Consider the following 12,566-nt stretch of genomic DNA (forward strand, 5'->3'; position numbering starts at 1 on the left):
AATGTGCAATTAACATATAGAGATAGGACCCCCATCCCAGTTCTAATGTCCAGATTAATTGGCTGTCCTAGAAGGAAAATCAGCAGATCTATGAAGCATATATCTACTATTATCAAAGACTTGATTTCAGGAAACTAATAATGGATATTAGTTTCTTCCAGTGAGAAACAAATTGTATTATTTAAATACAACCGTCTCTATAACATGTTGCATTCAAAGTTTCAGAAACTTATTCCCGCACAATTTTACTCCCACCTCTTTCTCACAGATGCAGATGTAATTCATGTAGAAGCAGACATTAAAATAAGTCACTCAGGGCAGACTTGCTTTCATTTACATAATGTTCTTTGAGGGGGGAAAGTATTAAATCAATTTTAACCTGTTTGGGCCTGTATCCAAATAATGCGCAGGCCTGTTGAAGGAGAATCAGTTTTGATATTTGTAAAAGAGATCATATGAAATGCATTACTCAATTAAGTAAAGGAATTTATACTTTATTATAGAATATTGTACCATCTGCCGGATGAATATAACTAATTAAATTTGACTTGGTATGTGGTTTTAACAAACAGTTGAAAAATGAAAATTCGACAATGAATTCTTCAGCAGCACCTGAAACGATAGATACCCACTGGGAAAGACTGCATCCAGCCCTGCTCAGGTTGCAAACAGACTTCCCATTGTCTGGTTGCAGTCTGCATAATGTTTGCATTAAAAAACAGGTCAGATTCAGTAACTACTCACAAGCAACATGGAAAAGAATGCAATGTGTGTCTGCTGTTGCCGAAGAACTAACAAGGTAACATCATGGAATAAAAAATGGCTGCAAAGCTTCTCTGGCCACAGAAAAGAGACGACTACTTTGCTCTGAAGTGTACTGCCAAAATCCCTGCTTAAAAAGAGGCTACCGAAGCAAGGCTGGCCAATACCCATTGTTGGTAATACTGCAGTCAAGCTGAAATGCTACCGCGACAAATCAGGCTAGAGCCATGCTACTCTCCGGTCTTGGCCATGAGGCAGTCAAACCTAGCTGACTCTGTAGGTATCAGTTGTTATCTATCAAATGGCAATAATATTATGCCACCTTGTCAGGAGGGCTATTAGGGGAACCAAAGAGCTTAGAAATTGCTTTATACCAAATGCTGTGTAAGTTTATTGATGGAGATGCTAAAATAACAAAATGATTAGTTAAAAGAGAAACATTTCTTTTTTTTTTCAATATATGAAATTTATTGTCAAATCGGTTTCCATACAACACCCAGTGCTCATCCCAAAAGGTGCCCTCCTCAATACCCATCACCCACCCTCCCCTCCCTCCCACCCTCCATCAACCCTCAGTTTGTTCTCAGTTTTTAAGAGTCTGTTATGCTTTGGCTCTCTTCTACTCTAACCTCTTTTTTTTTTTCCTTCCCCTCCCCCATGGGTTTCTGTTAAGTTTCTCAGGATCCACATAAGAGTGAAAACATATGGTATCTGTCTTTCTCTGTATGGCTTATTTCACTTAGCATCACACTCTCCAGTTCCATCCACGTTGCTACAAAGGGCCATATTTCATTCTTTCTCACTGCCATGTAGTACTCCATTGTGTATATAAACCACAATTTCTTTATCCATTCATCAGTTGATGGACATTTAGGCTCTTTCCATAATTTGGCTATTGTTGAGAGTGCTGCTATAAACATTGGGGGTACAAGTGCCCCTATGCATCAGTACTCCTGTATCCCTTGGGTAAATTCCTAGCAGTGCTATTGCTGGGTCATAGGGTAGGTCTATTTTTAATTTTCTGAGGAAAAAGAGAAACATTTCTATCTGAAATGTGACCTCTCAGTGTGAACTACTGGCATCATGCTATTTGACTTTTTCACCCAGATGTTCTCATTCTTTGTTGACAAAGCCTTGGTATTCCCGCGTCACTCAAATGCTTCATTAATTGAGCACCACAAGAGTGCTAGTGTTATATCTTTTATGGGAACTAAGTCTTTTGAATATTTAGTCATCATTTCTCTGGTAAAATTAATACTTTCTCATATGAAAAAAAATTTTTTTAATGTTTATTTATTTTAGAGAGAGAGAGAGAGAGAGAGAGAGAGAGAGCACGAGTAGGGGAGGAGCAGAGAGAGACAACACAGAATCCAAAGCAGGATCCAGGCTCTGAGCTGTCAGCACAGAGCCCCACGTGGGGCTTGAACTCACAAACAGCAAGATCATGACCTGAGCTGAAGTTGAATGCTTAACCAAATGAGCCACCCAGGTGCCCCAATACAATCTCATATTTAAATGGTGTTGTGTCTTTTAAAAAAATAAAATAGCTATAGCATTTTCTTAAAGGAACATTTCAAAGCATTCCATTTGTTCAAACAGTTGAACAGTAGTCCTTAATAAGAAGAAGGAGATGGATGAGAACAGCTGACTCTGGGAGCCATCCACGTGAGACAATTGTGTCGAGAAGCTGATCTACAGAATTTGGGGATAAAAGCTTCTGAGTAGCATATGCTTCCACTTTGGGCTGAGGGTGTTTACGAAGCACTCAGCATCATCACTCTTCAGAAGAGAGTTGGGGTCACACAGAAAAGAAAACAGAAGATTTGTCTGAGAAGCAGAAGGAGTTGACACCACTAGGGCCTCTGTGAGGAGACAGGTTTCTCAAGTTTCATTTGTGCAGGAGTTAGGGATCCGTGGGAAATGAACACTTTGGAATTAACTAGCTCACACAAATACTGAACTTATTTTTCTGTAACTGTTTTCCCTGGTATGAAAATCATGGTCTTCTTGGGGCCCTATATAAGACAGCTGAATTTAAAGTAACCTGTTGACATATGGGAATGATAGGAACAAATTCCAAATTGAAATAAGCAGAAGGAACATATGAAATAAATCACTGGAAAGCTGAGCACGTGTAGGTAGAGGTGGCCCAATTAGACTTTAGAAAACCAAGAAAACACAGAATGAGATAAACATTTGTGGTAGCAGTTGGGGAATACAGTTATTCTCCTGAGGTCAGAAGAAGCTTCAACAAACAAGCCTGAGCTATTGGATTTGAAGGTAGCTGTAACATGAATTCCATCCAGAAAAGCCATCAAGCCCTATTCCTTAATTACATATTTATTAAAGACATTTTACAGGATATCCCCAGTAAGCTGACCTGCCCATTTACAATATGTGTCCACTTAAGAATGGATTTATAAACATATATCATTTGCCAAGGTTCAAAATCTCCAACATCTTTTATAAATACATTATCCAGGCATTATTCACAAACCGGAACTATTGCCCTGGTGAGATGATTTCTGGCAGGTCTCTGTGGGATTTCCTGTTCTAATATTGTCTGAGGAGGTGCTGACCGCACATCAGTCAGGAAGCATGGTGACGTGCACCTGTACTCATGGGAAAAAGCATCCTATCAACCCAGGGCACTGCATCTACCTTTCGGTAGCCTGTCTCAGGTGGTGCTGGCCGGAGAAGAATCTTGTCTTACTTCTGAAGTTTCCTTTTAAAATTGTTTTGAGCCAATCCGTCAACAGGTGTATGATTTTTCTGCCAGATACAGCAATTAAGATATCAACTGCTATTTCCTTGACTGCAAAGGGGGAACAGGAGGCTAAGATGTACTCGCTGAGCTCAGTTTAGGTTAGAGGCAGCATCTGGGTTTCTGTAAGGAACTGCTTTTATCCAGTTTGGCAGTTGATTGGAATGAGAAATCGGCATCCAGTGACATTTTCAGGTCACAAGAAGGTAATGTGGAACAGAACCTTAGAAAGGGCTGTCATTAAGTCCCACTCTCCCTCAATGATTGGATATAGCCACTCCTCTCTCTGCTTAAAAAGTGGTTTTGAATTTAAATATTACACACTTCAGATTTTTTATTGGATTTTCAAAACTAGTTTCTCAGAGACAGAGTTTTGGTGTACATATTTAATTTCAGAAAAATATACACTGCTGTAGAGTTGATAGAATTTTGCTTTTTCATTTCTTAAGTTCATGTGATACACCCATTGCCATCTCAGGAAGCTGAGGCATGAAAGTGTATTTAATTTTACAGTATCCCTACTCATCTTTCTAACTCCAGCTACAAGGTTTCTTAGTGCAGAATGGTTTTGTGGTAGGATTATGTTGTAATCTCCTTCTGGTGTCCCTACGCTCATTCCCGTCTTGGGTCCTAACTCACTGATTTCAAAAACCTATTCTGAATCAATTGTTTTAAGACTCGATGCTGCCTTTAACCCCTGGCAACAGTAACATGTATTACTCAAATCTGATAAAAAAGTATGATATTAGCATATTTTCAACATTTACTCCCCATATTCACCAAGTATGTTTTCATTTTAAAATGAAACAGCACTGATGGATCACTTCACTCATTTGTTCATAAACTCAACTATTCATTGAGTGGTAAAAAAAAAAAAGAGAAAGAAAAAAAATGTGGTAGTCAAGACCTCACTTTAAATCTCATTTCTGCCTTTTACCAGTTATGTGATCTGAGGCAGGATCCTCTAGCCAAAAGGATCTTTTGGAATCAGACATACCCCGGTTCTGAAAATTAATCGCATGGCCCTGGATAAATTACTTTAACTTCTCTGAGCCTCAGTTTCTTTACCTGTTAAAAAACAGAAGAATAAGCTGAGTACTTGGCACTGGGCTGAGCACAGAATGTACACATTACGTTGTGGTTATTATTAATATATAACTGTCATATGTTAATATATAACAGGAAGTATCTGTTGTGTCAAGGTAGATGCAAGTTGGTTCCCAAAGAAAGCCAGTAGCAGAGTGACCAGGATTCCAGGATCTGCACCCCCCACCCCCGCCACTGCCCGCTCTGTGCTTCTGCGGGAAGCCACTCTATCTTCTAAGTCCAGACACAGGAGGGAGGAAGCCCTGGGAAAGGCATGGCAGAGAAGGAACCTGCCCAGTGCTCCTCCTGACTGGCCTGTCTTCACACCCCTTTTCAGTTTCAAAATGGCACATATTTCTTCCCCCCAAGCAGCTGTGTGGGGCACTCTGGATTGCACAATCCAAGTCCTGTGTAAAGTAGGCCCTGCAGTCCCCAAAGATCATTCCCGTGGATTTGGCTGATTCTGAGGATTAGTATCAGCTTGTACAGATGTAGAAATTATTGGTGCTTCTTACTTGAAGGGAGCCAGGTGTCTGAAAAGCCAGCCACAAATAGTCATATGTAGACACACAAAATGAGAAGTTTGAAAGAAAAAAAGAAATGAGATTCTGATTTTTTTCCCCCTTTCTAAATGCTCTCTGCTTTGGAAGGTATTTAATTGATCAAAAAGGAAGCTTTTTGTATATGTATGTTATACGCGATACTTTCTTCTTAGTATTCAGTATTCTCCAGAAGGGGTGCTTTCTTTTTTCCCATTGTTTGTTTCTGGACCTTGGGTGTAGAGGCTTGAACTAACACACTCCTTGGTTTATGACTTTTACTATCAGTTGACAAGAAAAGGTACTGATTTAATTGACTGATTGCCTTCTATCTCCTTTTCCAACATTCACTTGCTTCCCTCCACCCAGAGGCTACTATTCTGATATCATTCATATAAATTTCTTTAGTTATATGCGTTCTTACAAAATATTGGCCTGCATTATTCATTTAAATTAATGAAAGTTTCTCCACTTATTATCTTTTATGTTACATGATAGAGATTACATGACGGAGGTTTCTGTGTTCCTTGTTAGATTAATGCCTAGATATTTTATATCTGCCTATTTGTTATCTAGAAATATAGTTTTTGGTTGTTAGGAAGTTTAGAATCTCATTTTTTATTATATTTTCAATGTGTTGATATTTTATTCAGCCATTACCACAGTAACACTAAGTAACAACCTAAGTACCAACAAGATCAGTGACCATAATAAAGATTTTTTATTTTTGATTATATTTCAAATTGCTTCTTGCTGGTTATATTAGCTATTACTCCAGCAATGCAGTAAAGCAAACCAATCCAAAACGCCGTGTTTTACAAAACATGTCTATTTCCCCTTGTCTGGTCTCTCACGTGTCTTCAGGTTAGTTAGAGCCGTGTAGGACTAGACTAAGAGGAGCTGATCTTGCCTGTGGGCTACAGATTGGATGCGGATCCATTATATATGTCTGTTCATTCTCCTTGGAACAGTGGCTACCCAAGGAATATTCTTCTCTTGATGACTAGCAGGAATGCAAGAGAACCAAACTGAACCATGCAAGCAAGTTGAAAGCTTTTGTTCTCATTCAGTCCACTAATAGGCCATTGGCCAAAGCAAATACAGAGCCAATGCCAACATCACTTTGGAAGCAAGTATATTCTGCCATAATGGGGGCTGGAGGATGGTAGTGTCTAGTTATATGACAGAGGCTATGGATATACAATTGTTACATAATCTCTGTTGATGTAAATTATATCAATTTTTGTGAATTAAAAAAAAATCCTTGCTGGATTCCCTTACCACTATTAGTTGTTGAAACTTGTGGGTTAAGGAAGGTAACTGTATTGTTTGTAAATGATGAAAGTTTAACGTCCTCCCTTTCAATGCTTACACCTATTCTTTCTTTTCCTATACTATTAGCCAGGATCTACTCTGTGGAAGACTAGTGGTGATGGTGGGCACCACTGTCATAATCCACATCTAACAGGGAATAAATATGTTTTCTCTATTAAGTATGTTTACTGCAGGTTTTTTTGTCTGTAAGACTATCCAGTTAAGGAAGTCCCCCTCCATTCTTAGTTTTCTGAGTTTTAATCATGGTTCTTGAATTTTATCAATATTTTCTATGCATTGATTGACATAATTATATGGTTTTTGCCACTTGGTTGTTAATATGGTGAGTTACATTGGTAGTATTTCTGATGAACTCTCTTTGATTCCTATTTGAACTGTATTTATAAATACCTGAAAGATTCAGTTAATATTTTAAGGATTTTTTAATTGAGTACAATTGATACACAATGTTACATTAGTTTCAGGTGTACAACTTAGTGATTTGAAAACTTGATACATTATGCTCTGTTCACCATATAGCTACTATTTGTCCCATTACATTGCTATTAGAGTATCATTGACTGTATTGTTTATGCTCTGCTTTCTTATTCATATGACTTATTCCATAACTGAAGGTTTGTATCTCTCTCTCCCCTTCTCCTATTTTGCTCAACCCCCATCCCTCTGGCAACCATCGGTTCTCTGTATTTATATTTCTGATCCTGCTTTTTGTTTTTTCACTTTTTTAAGATTCAATTTTTTAATGGAATCATATGGTATTTGTCTCTGATTTGTTTCACTTAGCAAAGTACCCTCTCTAGGTTCATCCATGTTGTCTCAAATGTCATGATCTCATACTTTTTACGGCTGTGTAATATTCTAGCATGTGTATATATGTATGTACCACATTTTTCTTCTCTGTTCATCCATTGATGGACACTTGTTACTTCTGTCTTTGCTATTGTAAATAATGCTGCAGTAAACATAGGAGTACAGATATCTGTTTGAGTTAGTGTTTTTGTTTTCTCTGGGTGAATACCCAATTCACCTGGGTGAATCTCCAGTAGAATGGAGATTCCTCCCATCAACAGTTTGCCTTCCTATCAACAGTGCAAGCGGATTCCTTTTCCTCCACATCCTCATCAATACCTGTTGTTCCTTGTGTTTTTGATTTTAGCCATTCTGAGAGGTATGAAGTGATATCTCATTGTGGTTTTGATTTGCATTTCCTGATGATGAGTGATGTTGAACATGTTTTCATGTGTCAGCCATCTGTATGTCTTCTTTGGAAAAATGTCTATTTAAGTCCTTTGCCCATTTTTTAATCAGATTTTTTTTTTTTTTGGTGCTGAGTTACAGAAGTGCTTTATATATTTTGGATATTAGTCCCTTCTCAGGTGTATCATTTGCAAACAACTTCTTCCATTCAGTAGGTTGTCTTTTATGTTGTTGACAGTTGCCTTTGCTGTGCAAAGGCTTTTTATTTTGATGTAATCCCAATAGTTTGAGTTTGCTTTTGTTTCCTTTACCTTAGGAGACTTATTTAGAAAAATGCTGCTACATCTAACATCAAATAAATTACTGCCTGTGTACTCTCCTAGGATTTTTACAGTTTTAGGTCTCATGTTTAGGTATGTTATCCATTTTGAGCTTATTTTTGTATTTTGTGTTAGAAAATAAGCCAGTTTCATTCTTTTACATGTAGCTGCCCAGTTTTCCCAGGACCATCTGCTGAAAAGTCCCTTTTCCCCATTGTATATTCTTGCCTCCTTTGTCATAGATTAACCATATAAATATGAGTTTATTTCTGGGGGTTCTTTTCTGTTCTCTTGATCTATGTATCTGTTTTTTTATGCCAGTACCACATACTGTTTTGATTACTACAGCTTTGTAGTATATGTTGAAATCTGGAATTGTGATACCTCCAGCTTTGTTCTTCTTTGTCAGGACTGCTTTGGGGTCTTCTGAGATTCCATATAAATTTTAGTATTATTTAAAGCTGCCCTCTCCAGTGCAGCCAGCAGTGCATCAGTCTCATAATCTGAAGGTCCTGAGACCTTCTAATTGTTCTAATTCTGTGAAAAATGCTGTTGGTATTTTGATAGGGATTGCATTGAGTCTGTAGAGTGCTTTGAGTAATGTGGACTTTGCCAATATCAGTTTGTCCACTCCATGAGCATGGAATATCTTTTCACTTGTTAGTGTCATCTCCAACTTCTTCCGTCAGTGTTTTATAGTTTTCAGAGTACAGATCTTTTACCTCTTTGGTCAAGTTTATTCCTAAGTCATCTATGTTCATAAATGAAATTACCCTTCATCTTCTATTACTTTTATTGTTTTTATCCCATTGTATAGGATTATTCTAATCTGATCAAATGAGCTAGATAGGCTTCACTCTTTTCTTCTGAAATAACTTTTGCAAAATAGGATGAAGTCTTCTTTACAAGTTTTGCTGGAAAATACCTACAAAACTATCTGGGACTGAGGCTTTTTGGAAGTAGGTTTTTGACTGCTGTTTCAGCGCCTTTGCACTTTGCTCTTTCCTCTGCCTTGTCTTCTTCTTTCTCCTCCTTTTGCTGTAAACTCACATCAGCTTTACTTAAAGATCAGTTCTTCTTTATAGCAACTTTCACCAATTCTTCTGAACAGCAAATATACTTCCTAGGGAAATATGTTCCACACATGCTTTTGTCAATGTTAATTAGAGTGAAGTTCATGGCTCGGTTTGGAATATGATGCTTGTAAGTGAGATTATGGAGTGGTTGCAGTTATCAGTGATGACAAGGTCTAGAGAAAGCCTCCAACAGTGAGGGTAGAGGTAGAGGGAGGACACCCTCCTCATCCAAAGAGAAGAGTTCTTGGTTCTAGAAGGCCAACTGTCATAAACAGCATCTATATGCATATTGCAGGGGTGGCATTGGATAGAAGACCAGGAGCTAGAATTTCAGGGCATGACAAACACAGTAGATGACTACAGCAAAAAAGGGATAATGGGTTGACCTGAGAGTCAAAGCTGAAAGTATTTGGGGAAAGGGACAGCACTGGTAACTAGAAGCAAAGATGAAATGTTAGGAAGGCACCTACAGTTATCTTCAGGTTCAGAAGTAAGAGGGGTATGACAGAGGAGAGCCACTGAGTGAGAAGACTTGGGGAAACAGTATCCTCAGGGCTTACCCAGATTTTAGAGCATGTAGGTGAAGGAAAGGTATGGCAAAAAGGTCAAGGATCTGAGTGATTTGCTGATGACTGATCATGACATCTGCAGGCCCCAGGGGAAGTGTTTCAGGACTTTAGAAAAGGGTCGGAGATGAGTCAGAGGAGGGAGTAGAAGGAGATAAAAGCTATGGGAGATGTGGAATGAACTGGGAATCATAGGCTTCTTATAGTGACCAAATATAAGCCAGATAAAAAGCATAAGGAGATCATATCAGCCCTGTGCCTTAAGAACTTAGGGACTAAGTAGTGGTGGCCGGTGAGTAGCCATATAAAGGTGGGCAAGTCTATAACGAACATACAGAATTCAAGGGCTTTTTCAGATTGCTAATGAAAAAGCATATTATACTTATTTATAATTTTTTATATTATTATAAAATTGTGCATATTATACTTATTTAAAAATTTTGAGCTATTTCAATAATTTTGCTTCAGGCATCACATACTGCTCAGTTACTGTTGTTGAAATAAGATTTGTTCTTATTAGGCAAGGGCTAAAGTTCATGTCTTTTCTGGTGTGTTTTGGGAGGAGAGCTCAGGCTGTCTCAGGCACAGGGCAACTCAACTTGTCTCACCTCAACCAGAAATTTCCTTGTCATGGATTCAGCCTTAAACTAAATAGCAGCAGCCACAGCATTGGCAAGACACTCTCCTTTGGCTGTAATCCACTAGCCCTGGGGCTCTGGAGAGGAGGAAGTAGAGGAATGGCTTTGGGCTTCCTCTGGTCACATGGCTCTTGCACACTGGCTGTTTCTTCTGGAATGCTCCTCCTTCCGACTTCCAGTTAACTGCAGCTCAAGGGTCACTTTACCAGAGAAACCCCCCTTTCCTCACCAGTCTAGACCTCCTTATGTTCTCCTAGAACCTGTTCCTTTCCTTCAGAGCATTTATCTCAGTTTGTAATTACATGCTCATTATCCTGATTATTTGACTTACGACTGTGTTCCCACAAGCCTGTAAACTTCACTAGAGTGGAAATGGTGTCTCTTTATACTTATCATATTATCTCTAGCATTCTGAATAGTGCCGGTACACAGTGAGTGAATGAATGAATGACTCAGAAGAAGAGCGGATGATGTGGAGGACAGTTTCCACTGGAGCCAAGCAATTGATAAGCTTTAAAAAAAAGGACGAGGGTGGTCTTGAGAATAGCTTATTAGAATTAACACTGCCTCTATTGGGTGTCATTCTAAGATAAAGCACTCGTAAATTTCTTTCAATTGATATCTATAATTTTTACTTCCATATCAATTTTCTAACCTGATACTTCAGAGTGGGAAAATGTAAACCAATAAGTTAAAAGCTGTTACAGATAGATATAAATTATTTATATACATATATAGGTATATATATAATTTCAAAGTTTCATATGGAAAAATAACAGGGTTTTAACTCAGCAAAAATATTTTGGAAACTGTGGAATTAACCTCATTGATATGATTGATTACAGATGGTGACATGGATAAATGCAAGGCATAGTATTTCCAGGTTAAGTACTACTGTGTTTCAATTAAATTGTGGATCAAAAGAACAGAACATCTTCCTTTGAATTCTCTAGGGTAGATGAGATGTGATACTCCAAACAGCTTCTTCTATGAGGGAGTCTTGCTGAGAGAATGCTTTCAAGGGTCAAGGTAAATGGCTTATGATTAGATGGTAGTGAAAACATGAAACACATTGATTAGTCTGTAGTGTATAATGACTAATTTTACTTAAACTGATTCCTTGACCCTGTCAGTGCTATCGTTTGCATACCACTTTGGCTTTATAAACACACTTCTGCCATCCCCTTCCACTCTCTTAATCTGACACTCTGGAATGCAATTTTTATTAGCTTGTTAGCAGTACAACATTATTAACTAAATGGCACTTTTGCCCATTCTGTCAGGGTCCAATCAACATGGGTAGGCTGATGTTTAGGGATAGTAATGATATGTTAACAGTGAGTAATTTTAACATATTAATTGTTTATTCCTCTAGTTGTGAGACTCTGGAAATACTAATGACAGTAGCCTTGGTTGATTTTACGTTTCTTTTAGCTGAGATGATTAGTATACTGAAATGTTGAAATGTCACTTCTGACATTTTTTGTTGCAATCAAAGTCAGGTTATCATACATTTGTAATTTTTTTCAAAAGAAAATAATTAGGAAGTGAGCACTTTTGTTTAACTTTTCCCCATTAGAAACATTCTTTTTTATGTTAAAAAATACCTATTATATACCAACTTCAGCGAAATCAACTGGTGTATCAAATGAATATATATATACACCACATATCCTATAATATAGTAACATAAACCCTAAATGTTATCATACCATCTTAATACCTTCGCAGATAAATTTTAAGTGAACATTTAAACAGTTCAGTTTATAGAACTCTAAAATCCTTTCAAAACAGTCTGTGACCTGAGAAAAGAAATTCATCCATTTCTAGACATTTTCCACAGTAATAAGGTATACAGACACACATATACTTAAATACACACACATATTTTTAATATATGTGGATATGGGTGATGTAATGCAAAGAAAGAATAAAATACAAATTAAAAAATACAACTGAAGACATAACTAAGCAAATATCTGGGGAAAATCATTCAAATATGATAAGGGTTTATTATATTTAATATATTAATAGTGTATATTTATTCATGAGAAAGAAAAATATCAAGATGCTAATAAAAAAAAATAGAGTGAGGAGAGGGGACAAAGAACCTGAGCAGATAGGTCAAAGAAGTCATACATACAACACAGAAATTACTCACCTTCAGTAATAAATCAAGGAAACACAAAGTATAGTGTCACAAAAACATTTCCCTACCAAGAATAAAGACATATATATATATATATATATATATATATATATATTTTTTTTTTTTTTTTTTTT

At 37.4% G+C, this 12,566-nt stretch overlaps 1 long non-coding RNA gene across 1 annotated transcript in view; it reads left to right on the top strand.

The window, feature by feature from the left end:
- Positions 1-11,252: 11,252 nt before the first annotated feature.
- The window catches only part of LOC128316384 (uncharacterized), a 55,922-nt gene continuing 54,608 nt past the window's right edge, over positions 11,253-12,566 (top strand). Inside the window, exon 1 of the long non-coding RNA XR_008300213.1 lies at positions 11,253-11,312. This is a non-coding gene — a long non-coding RNA (uncharacterized LOC128316384). The remainder of the gene's footprint in view (positions 11,313-12,566) is intronic.

This window comes from Acinonyx jubatus, chromosome B4 (assembly GCF_027475565.1).
Source record: "Acinonyx jubatus isolate Ajub_Pintada_27869175 chromosome B4, VMU_Ajub_asm_v1.0, whole genome shotgun sequence".
NCBI classification, from domain to species: Eukaryota; Metazoa; Chordata; class Mammalia; order Carnivora; family Felidae; genus Acinonyx; species Acinonyx jubatus.